The sequence below is a fragment of the Somniosus microcephalus genome, chromosome 13, assembly GCF_052327205.1.
Source record: "Somniosus microcephalus isolate GS21.2 chromosome 13, FLI_Smic_1.0, whole genome shotgun sequence".
Lineage (NCBI taxonomy): Eukaryota > Metazoa > Chordata > Chondrichthyes > Squaliformes > Somniosidae > Somniosus > Somniosus microcephalus.
Window position 1 is genome coordinate 58112317 of NC_140999.1, and position 10263 is coordinate 58122579.

Consider the following 10263-nt stretch of genomic DNA (forward strand, 5'->3'; position numbering starts at 1 on the left):
CAGGCTGGGGCTCCTTTCTCTAGAAAAGAGAAGGCTGAGGGGTAAACTGATAGAGGCCTTTAAGATTATAAAAAGGGATTGATAGGGTAGACATAGAGAAAATGATTTTACTTGTAGGGAGTCCAAAACTAGGGATTATAAATATAAGCTAGTCACTAATAAATCCAATAGGGAATTCAGGAGAAACATCTTTACCTAAAGAGTGGTAAAAATGAGGAACACGCTACTGCAAGTAATCGAAGTATGACGTCACCAGAAAGCAGCTAAATGATTGGTTGGTGAGTATTTTTCTCTTTCTTGCTTTTTTCCAAACTTAATTTTTGTGGTTTATAGTTTCTAGGGTCTCTGTTGTGTCGCAGGTAATGCTAGTAAACAAGGGCCCTTGAGTATATCATTTAATTGTAGTGTAATTAGTGGTATTGATTTGATTTAATTTAATTCAAATTAATTAAAGGGAAAGTCATGGCAGCACAGCTCGGACCCGTGGCATGCTCCTCCTGCACTATGTGGGAAATCAGGGACACTTCCTGTGTCCCTGACGACCATGTGTGCGGGAAGTGTATCCAGCTGCAGCTACTGACAGACCGCATTGCGGCGCTGGAGCTGTGAATGGATGTATACTGGAGCATTCGCGATGGTGATGACATCGTGGATAGCACGTTTAGGTAGTTGGCCACACCGCAGGTAAAGGCTGCACAGGCAGGAAGGGAATGGGTGACCACCAGGCAGAGTAGTCGGTGCAGGCAGGTAGTGCAGGGGTCCCCTGTGGCCATCCCCCTCTATAATAGATATACCACTTTGGATATTGTTGGGGGAGATGGCTTATTGGGGGAAGGCAGCAGTAGCCAACTTCCTGGCACCATGAGTGGCTCTGCTGCACAGGATGGGAGGAGAAAGGGCGGGAGAGCTATAGTGATAGGGGATTCTATTGTAAGGGGAATAGATAGGCGTTTCTGCGGCCGCAAATGAGACTCCAGGCTGGTATGTTGCCTCCCTGGTGCAAGGGTCAAGGATGTCTCGGAGTGGCTGCAGGGCATTCTGGAGGGGGAGGGTGAACAGCCAGCTGTCGTGGTGCATATAGGTATCAACGATATAGGTAAAAAATGGGATGAGGTCCTAAAAGCTGAATATAGGGAGTTAGGAGGTAAATTTAAAAATAGGACCTCAAAAGTAGTAATCTCAGGATTGCTACCAGTGCCACATGCTAGTCAGAGTAGAAATAGAAGGATATTTTAGATGAATACATGGCTAGAGGAATGCTGCAAGGGGGAGGGATTCAAATTCCTGGGACACTGGAACCGGTTCTGGGGGTGGTGGGACCAGTACTAACTGGACGGTTTGCACCTGGCCAGGACTGGGACCGATGCCCTAGGGGGAGTGTTTGCTAGTGCTGTTGGGGAGGGTTTAAACTAAAATGGCAGAGGGTTAGGAACCTGTGCAGGGAGACAGAGGAAAGGGAAGCAAGGATAGAAGCAAAAGACAGGAAGGAGAAAAGCAAAAGTGGAAGGAAGAGAAATCAAGTGTGTAAATCAAACAGGGCCACAGTAAATAATAATTCTAAAAGGACTAACAGTGTTAAAAAAACAAGTCTGAAGGCTTTGTGTCTTAATGCGAGGAGCATTCGTAATAAGGTGGATGAATTAGCTACGCAAATAGATGTAAATGGATATGATATTATTGGGATTACGGAGACATGGCTCCAGGGTGACCAAGGCTGGGAATTTAACATCCAGGGGTATTCAATATTCAGGAAGGACAGGCAAAAAGGAAAAGGAGGTGGGGTAGCATTGCTGGTTAAAGAAGAGATTAACACAATAGTAAGAAAGGATATTAGCTCTGATGGTGTGGAATCTGTAGGGGTAGAGCTGAGAAATACCAAGGGGCAGAAAACGTTAGTGGGAGTTGTATACAGACCCCCAAACAGTAATGCTGAGGTTGGGGATGGCATTAAACAGGAAATGAGAGATGCGTGCAATAAGAGCACAGTAGTTATCATGGGTGATTTTAATCTGCATATAGATTGGGCTAACCAAATTAGTAACAATACTGTGGAGGAGGAATTCCTGGAGTGTATACGGGATGGTTTCCTGGACCAATATGCCGAGGAACCAACTAGAGATCAGGCCATCTTAGACTGGGTATTATGTAATGAGAAAGGATTGATTAGCAATCTTGTTGTGTGAGGCACCTTGGGGAGGAGCGATCATAATATGATAGAATTCTTCAGTAAGATGGAGAGTGAAGTAGTTGACTCAGAGACTAGGGTCCTGAATTTAAATAAAGGAAACTACAATGGTATGAGGCATGAGTTGGCTAGGATGGATTGGGGAATGTTACTTAAAGGGTTGACGGTGGATAGGCAATGGCAAACATTTAAAGATCGCATGGATGAACTACAGAATTTGTTCATCCCTGTCTGGCATAAAAATAAAACAAGAAAGGTGGTGCAACCGTGGCTAACAAGGGAAATTAGGGATAGCATAAAATCCAAGGAGAGGACATATAAATTGGCCAGAAAAAGCAGCAAACCTGAGGATTGGGAGCAATTTAGGATTCAGCAAAGGAAGACAAATGGATTAATTAAGAGGGGGGAAATAGAGTATGAGAGTAAGCTTGCATGGAACATAAAAACTGACTGTAAAAGCTTCTATAGATATGTGAAGAGAAAAAGATTGGTGAAGTCAAGCATAGGTCCCTTGCAGTCAGAATCAGGGAAATTTATAATGGGGAACAAAGAAATGGCTGACCAATTAAATACATACTTTGGTTCTGTCTTCTCAAAGGAGGACACAAATAACCTCCCAGAGATGTCGGGGAACATAGGGTCTAATGAGAGGGAGGAATTGAATGAAATCAGTATTTGTAGGGAAATGGTGTTAGGGAAATTGACAGGATTGAAGGCCGATAAATCCCCAGGGCCTGATAATCTACATCCTAGGGTACTTAAGGAAGTGGCCCTAGAAATAGTAGATGCATTGCTGGTCATCTTCCAAAATTCTATAGACTCTGGAACAGTTCCCATGGATTGGAGGGTAACTAATGTAACCACACTATTAAAAAAAAAGGTGGCAGAGAGAAACCGGGGAATTATAGACCGGTAAGCCTGACATCGGTAGTGGGGAAAATGCTAGAGTCCATTATAAAAGATGTAATAGCAGAGCACTTGGAAAACAGTGACAGGATCGGACAAAGTCAACATGGATTTACAAAAGGTAAATCGTGCTTGACTAATCTACTGGAATTTTTTGAGGATGTAACTGGTAGAATAGATAAGGGAGAACCAGTGGATGTGGTGTATTTGGACTTTCGGAAGGCTTTCGATAAGGTCCCGCATAAGAGATTAGCGTGTAAAGTTAAAGCACATGGGATTGGGGGTAAGGTACTGACGTGGATAGAGAACTGGTTGGCACTCCCATAGAGGGAGTGCAGCGAAGATTCACCAGACTGATACCTGGGATGGCAGGAATGACGTATGAGGAGAGATTGGGTCGATTGGGCTTATATTCGCTGGAGTTTAGAAGAATGAGAGGGGATCTCATTGAAACTTATAAAATTCTAACAGGACTAGACAGACTAGATGCAGGAAGGATGTTCCCAATGGCGGGGGAGTCCAGAACCAGGGGTCACAGTCTAAAGATAAGGGGTAAGCCTTTTAGGACAGAGATGAGGAGGAATTTCTTCACCCAGAGTGGTGAACCTGTGGAATTCTCTACCACAAAAGGCAGTTGAGGCCAATTCATTTAATATATTCAAGAAGGAGTTAGATATATTTCTTAAGGTTAATGGGATCAAGGGATATGGGGAGAAAGCAGGGACAGGGTACTGAATTTGGATGATCAGCCATGATCTCATTAAGTGGCGGAGCAAACTCGAGGGGCCGAATGGCCTACTCCTGCTCCTATCTTCTATGTTTCTATGCAAGGAGTAGTTGTGCCGAATAGCACAGATGCATTTAAAGGAAGCTAGATAAGCACATGAGGGAGAAATAATAGGAGGATATGTTGATAGGGTTGGATGAAGAGGGGTGGGAGGGGACTCATGTAGAGCATCAACACCGGCACAGACCAGCTGAGCTGAATGGCCCGTTTCTGTGCTGTAGTCTATAAGCTGGATTTTGCTGGGGGTAAGAAAGCGCTATCAATGGCGGGTCGGGTGGGGAAGTGTTTTTTTTCCCCAGCGGGTCGGGACCCCGCTGTGGACCCGCCTTTCCCTGATGATGGGACTGTGAGCGCTGAGCAGACCCGACACGCAGCGTCGGGTTCACAGTGGGGGACCCAATTCAGGTAATTAGTGGCTTGTTTAGAGCTACTTAAGAATCAATTTGAGCTCACCTTCTGCATTGATAGCTCACCCATGGGGTCCACGCTGGTCATGGACCACGTCTGTCAAACTGAGGTGGGAATTTAGTGGCCATTGAATCAGCTGTTGAGTTGACAGCTTCAAATGTGCAGTAAAAGCTCCCACCTTACAGAGATACCTTCCCTCAGCTGCAAGCACTTCCTCAAGCATTTACACAACAGAGTCACCATGCTACAAGTCTTTACATAAGTCTCCATCCAGTCTGACCTCATTACCTCTCTCACATTGACAGATCGCTTCTGTCATCTCTACTTCACCTGCCATCTATTCCATCAGCATAGGTACTCTTTTATACTCTCTCATCTTGTTCCTCAGAATCCCACCACGATCAGCCCCAACACCAGCAGCACCAGGCACACCAGCAGCACCAACAACAACACCACCAATCTTCTCCACAATCACCTGAAGCTGCACAGGACAGAGGGCATCAGCACCCAATCACATTGCTGCCCGAGAGGCCAGGGATGGCCTCATCATGGCCACATTTACTTCACTTGACGCTGTACACCCTGGCTGCCACATGATGCACCAAGTTGGCACCACTCCACACCAACATCATAAAGCATCCCTACAATGCCCAAGCCATTCCTTTCATACTCACCACCATTGTGGGGGGTACCGTTATGTCTCACCATTCACTGCAACTCACTAACCCACTTTCAAAGGTGCACACAAATCTGTCCAAGAATGCAAAGTGTTGAAAATAAAGGTTTCAATGTTTGACACCACATTAACAGAAACTTTACATGAACATTGCATAAAACACCCAAGTGCCTACCCTTGTGAGTTGTTAGTTGGTATGATTGGACTAGGATGAGGGTAAGTGTGAGGGGTGGCTAGTGAGATGGGGAAATGATAATGTAGATAGAGAGGGATGGGTGGAGGTGCAAGGTAAGTTGATGTGAGTAAGGATGTGCAGGAGTAGGGTAGGGAAGGCAGAGTGATGAGGATGTGATGAGAGGCACAGCAGGATGAGGTTGAGTGTGCTTTGTACTAACGTTTCATGAACTACTGAAATAATTGAAACGTTTGCGGATCTGCACCCAGGTCCTCCTGACCAAATCCCTGCATGTACCCTCCTCTGCAATGTGCAACCTGGCTGTGTTGATCTCCTGTGGAGGTGTCTTCCGCCCATCGGAAGGGTAGAGGACCTCCCTGCATTCTGTGGCTCCCTCCATGGGACAGCATGGGTGAAGCCCTGTGCCTCTGTGCAGTCACTGTCAGTGTTTGCACCTCAATGCTGTAGAACACTGACAGCACAAATGTCAAAAGAAAGTTGACCATGGTTGGTCCCTTTAAGGAAACTGGCTGATGACACGCCATCAAATGACGTCACCAGACCCGCTTCCTCTAATTGGCCGGCAAACGCGCTGGGCAGGCTTAACAAGCCCAATCGGGAAATTCATTTCAGAGGCCAGGATGGAGACAGCAACGGGGTCGGGACCCGCCACCGATATCACCCGTCACAGACCCGCCGAGTTCAGCAAAATCGCGAAAATGTGTTTGTGTGGATGTGAAGGATTGATGGGAGAGTTGGGCGGGATGATATCAGGGTTGGATGGGGTGGTGGCAGGGTTGGGTGAGGTGGATAGTATCAGCGTTGAATAAGGTGGTAGAATGGTTGGATAAGGTTAATGGTATCAGGGTTCACTCGGGTGGTAGAATGGTTGGGTAAGATGGATAGTATCAGGGTTTGATGGGGTGTTAGAATGGTTGGGTGAGGTATGAGGGGTGAATGGGATGGCAACATTTGGAAGCAAGCAATTAGAATGTAATGGCCCAGAAATTCCAGAACGGGGCTTGCAGCGCATGCAAGCCCTGTATTTACACTTACCCCGCGCTACTGCCGATCAGCTCCAGGGACGCCTGGAATTGGTGTTTCCAGAAGAAGAATCCCGGGCAGCGTATGATGTCACGCCGCCCAGGAGTGCAGCCAGCGCGAAGCCAGGAGCGTGCAGTGCAAGTGAGACATGCCCCTTGAGGTCTCAGTTTCACTGGACACGCCCCCAATGTTTCTGTCAAGCTGCTAACCATTTTTACATGCAAAGCAGCAGTTTAAATAGGTTTTTGGAAGTTTTTTGAAGATTTTGGTAACTTTTATAAACTTTTTAAAATGTTTACATTATTTTGAGTAATCTGAAGTAGTTTTAAACAGAATTAAAGCAATTTAAAGACTTTTAAAAGCCCTAAAAGAATTTTTTAAATTCCATTTATTTATTTAGCAATGTCGTCGTCATACGTGTCTTCACACTGTTCCCTTTGGGGAACTGTATGAAGTGGTGGAAGGATTTATGGCCATGATTAACGCTCATTCCGTGACCATAACCATCTTTGAACCAGCCATTAGGGAGGTTAGTCCTATGGCGGGAGGGTTTTACGGGCTCCCACAAGCTATACAAGGAGGGGGGGCCACCCACACCCACGGACGCAAATATCCCACTGGATGTCAACCCAGAATTTAGAGCCGGAGCTCCGACTCCACTTGCCGGGACTGTCTGGAGCGGGGTTCGAAACCCTACCCTGATCTGGCCCAGCGGCGGGGATCCTACCGCTATGACAAAGGCCCAATCCGATTAGCAACGTGAAATGGCAGCATAGGGCTCCAGTCACGGGGAGGGAAAAGGCGCAGGAAACATATGGGTGTCACCTTTTGTGCGGAGTGGGCCTTTTGCATAGCAGTAAGCACCCCCGCCGCTGGGCCAGAAGGAGTAGGGCTTTGAACCCCACTCCAGACAGTCCCGGCAAGTGGAGTCGGAGTTCCAACTTTAAATTCTGGGTGGACATCCAGCAGGATACTTGCGTCCGTGGGTGTTGGTGGCCCCCCCCCCTCAGATGGGTTGTGGGAGCCCGTAAAACCCTCCCGCCATAGGACTAACCACCCTAATGGCTGGTTCAAAGATGGTTACGGTCACGGAATGAGCGTTAATCACGGCCATAAATCCTTCCACCACTTCATACAGTTCCCCAAAGGGAACAGTGTGAGGATACGTACGACGATGACCTCTTGCGCAATGCACCTCCTTGGACCCTCAGTCGCAGATGCGAGGGGGCAAGTTGTGCAATTGTTAAATTTTTCATTTTATTGACATGTAAAATGTTGGCCCAGTAATTCCCTTCCAAATGCGCGAGTATGGTCGGGGTACTTACGCATCTGGCTGGATGAAATGCCGGTTTTCAGCATGCACAGTGCATGTGGGGAAAACCGGCATTTCCTGTCCTCTGAACGAAGGGGTTCAGAGGCAGAACGCGTGCGACTGCACAGGCAGCGCGTGCGCAGTATAATTCGCCGCTTTCATTAATGCTTTCAGTGAGGTCAAGTCATTACAACTTACACATGAAAAAAGCATGGGTACAGTTGCTCCAGAGGCTGCGGAGGAAGATATTTATTATCGTGGAGCTTCTGAAAGTATGTATGTCTGTATATATTCCTTTGCGTGTTATGTATATATTCCTTTACTTATGTGTATGAATATATTATTTAATTATGACTTTCAGAGAAAGTAACTTATTGGAAAATCATAATTAAAAACATACATTCATACACATTAGTAAAGGAATATAAAACATACATACATATACGTAAAGGAATATATGTGGACATACATACATAACTCATTCTCACATTCCATTCACACAGCCACAATTGCTCCTTCTACCTACCGTTCTGAAAACCCTTTTTAAAAAATAAAAAAATTTTAACTTTAAAACTTACTTAAAATTTCTTAAAATAACTTCCCTCCCTTTCCCAAACAAAAATATTGCATTTCAGAAGCTCCACGATAAAATGTTTCTTCCTCCGCAGCCAATGAACCACTTTACACTTGCTTTTTTCAAGTGTAAATTCTGAGGACTTACCCTCACGGATTTCATGAATGAAATCTACAAAGTTCACTGCGCAAGCGCTGCCTGTGCAGTCGCACGCGCTCGAGGTCTGGAAATGCCGGCGTTCCCCGCATGCGCTGTTCATGCTGAACGCCGGCATTTCCAACGGCCAGATGCGTGAGTACCCCGAGCGCACTCACGCCTTTGGCCGCGAATTTCTGGCCCAATATCCTTGGAGGGCAGGATGCATAGGTACAAAAAAGGACAAGATAAGACCATCTGGTCCATCAAGCCTGCCTCATCCTGACATGGTGCAATCTACATGCACCATCAACTCTCCCTCCGCAGTCACACAATCTCCCGCGAGAGGCAATCTTAGGACAATGTAATTAAAAACTCTGGGAAATTCTTCTCCCCATAAGGCAATCCGGCAAGCTCCAGGACAGCACGGTGACTGATATCACTCGTCCCCACTAACCCACCTATCTCTATAACTTGAGATGTCTTCAACTCGCAGGATCTTGCCTAACTCCCTTTTGAAGGCTTGAAGTGAATCTGCACTCACCGCATGGACTGGCAACTTACATCAGAGGTCACAAAGAAAATAAGAACTTGCTGGCACCTAACCTAACTTTGTTTTCACAACTCGTACTGATGTAGTCTGGTTCTGCTTGGCTATCAAGCTCAAATAACTTATATACTTGGACAGAATCCAATCCCTCCGTTATTTTAAAGATCTTAATCATATCCCCTCAAAATCTATGCTTTACCAACCTAAAATGTCCCAGTTCCTCAAGCCTGTCACTTGAACAGAACTGTGATGTTCATGTCATTCTTTTTTCTTATTTTCCAGTTGGGGAACAGGCTGGGGTAACAGAGGTTACATCAACATGGCTAAGGACAGGAGGAATAACTGTGGAATTGCCAACTACGCAGTCTTTCCAATAGTGTAAGGCCTCACGTGTTCAACCAGAGCTTCATAGAACTCCACCCAAAAGAATGGTCGAAACGCTTCTGCTGACGCTTACTCATTCTACACCATTGCTTTAACTGCTGCAATTGGAAAAGTGTGTGTTCAGTGGAATACTAACAGCTTCTACACACTTCTGTAGTTTAGCATAAAAGCCAATCCCATTGAGTATTTGATATATGTAGTCACTAATGTTATGAGTAATTACACTATCCAACTCGTGTAGAGCCAATGGGCTGCATGTACTAGTCGTGCCGAGCAACACAATAAACGCTGCCAGCAATCACTGCGAGAGTCTCTTTATTCCAAAGGAACTAAATTAATTATGTTGTCTTTTTTTTCCCCATGAATTGTCTAGTTTAATTTGAAGTGATCAATGTCTTAAAATAATGTACACAAATGCCTAGTGTAAGAATCCTGAGAAATCTCCATTTCAGATTCCCACTCACTAACATGGACGAAATGAAATAAGCATTATTAGTACGATAGCAAAATACTGCGGATGCTGGAAATCCGAAATAACAACAGAAAATGCTGGAAAAACTCAACAGGCCGGGGCAGCATCCGTGGAGAGAGAAACAGAGTTAACATTTCAGGTCGATGACCTTTCGTCTCCGACACCTCCTCCTACCTCCACCTGGACCATGACCCCACTACCGAACATCAAGCCACCGTTTCCAAGACTGTCACTGACCTCATCTCCTCTGGAGATCTTCCCCCCCATGGCCACCAACCTCATAGTTCCCCAACCCCGCACAGCCCGCTTCTACCGCCTTCCCAAGATCCACAAACAGGACTGCCCTGGTAGACCCATCGTTTCAGCCTGTTCTTGCCCCACGGAACTTATCTCTTCCTATCTCGACTCTACTTTTTCTCCCCTTCTCCAGTCTCTTCCCACCTACATCCGCGACTCTTCCGACGCCCTCCGCCACTTTAACAGTTTCCAGTTTCCCGGCCCCAACCGCCTCCTTTTCACTATGGACGTACAATCCCTCTACACCTCCACCCCCATCAGGATGGCCTGAGGGCACTCCGCTTCTTCCTTGAACAGAGGCCCAATCAGTCCCCATCCACCACCACCCTCCTCCGCCTGGTTGAACTTGTTCTCACAT

General features: G+C 46.1%; 1 pseudogene across 1 annotated transcript in view; it reads left to right on the top strand.

The window, feature by feature from the left end:
- The window catches only part of LOC147108347 (digestive cysteine proteinase 2-like), a 35313-nt pseudogene extending 25876 nt beyond the window's left edge, over nucleotides 1-9437 (top strand). Inside the window, exon 9 of the transcript XR_015080582.1 lies at nucleotides 9035-9437. The product of XR_015080582.1 is annotated as a digestive cysteine proteinase 2-like (transcript). The remainder of the gene's footprint in view (nucleotides 1-9034) is intronic.
- The last annotated feature ends 826 nt before the right edge of the window (nucleotides 9438-10263 follow it).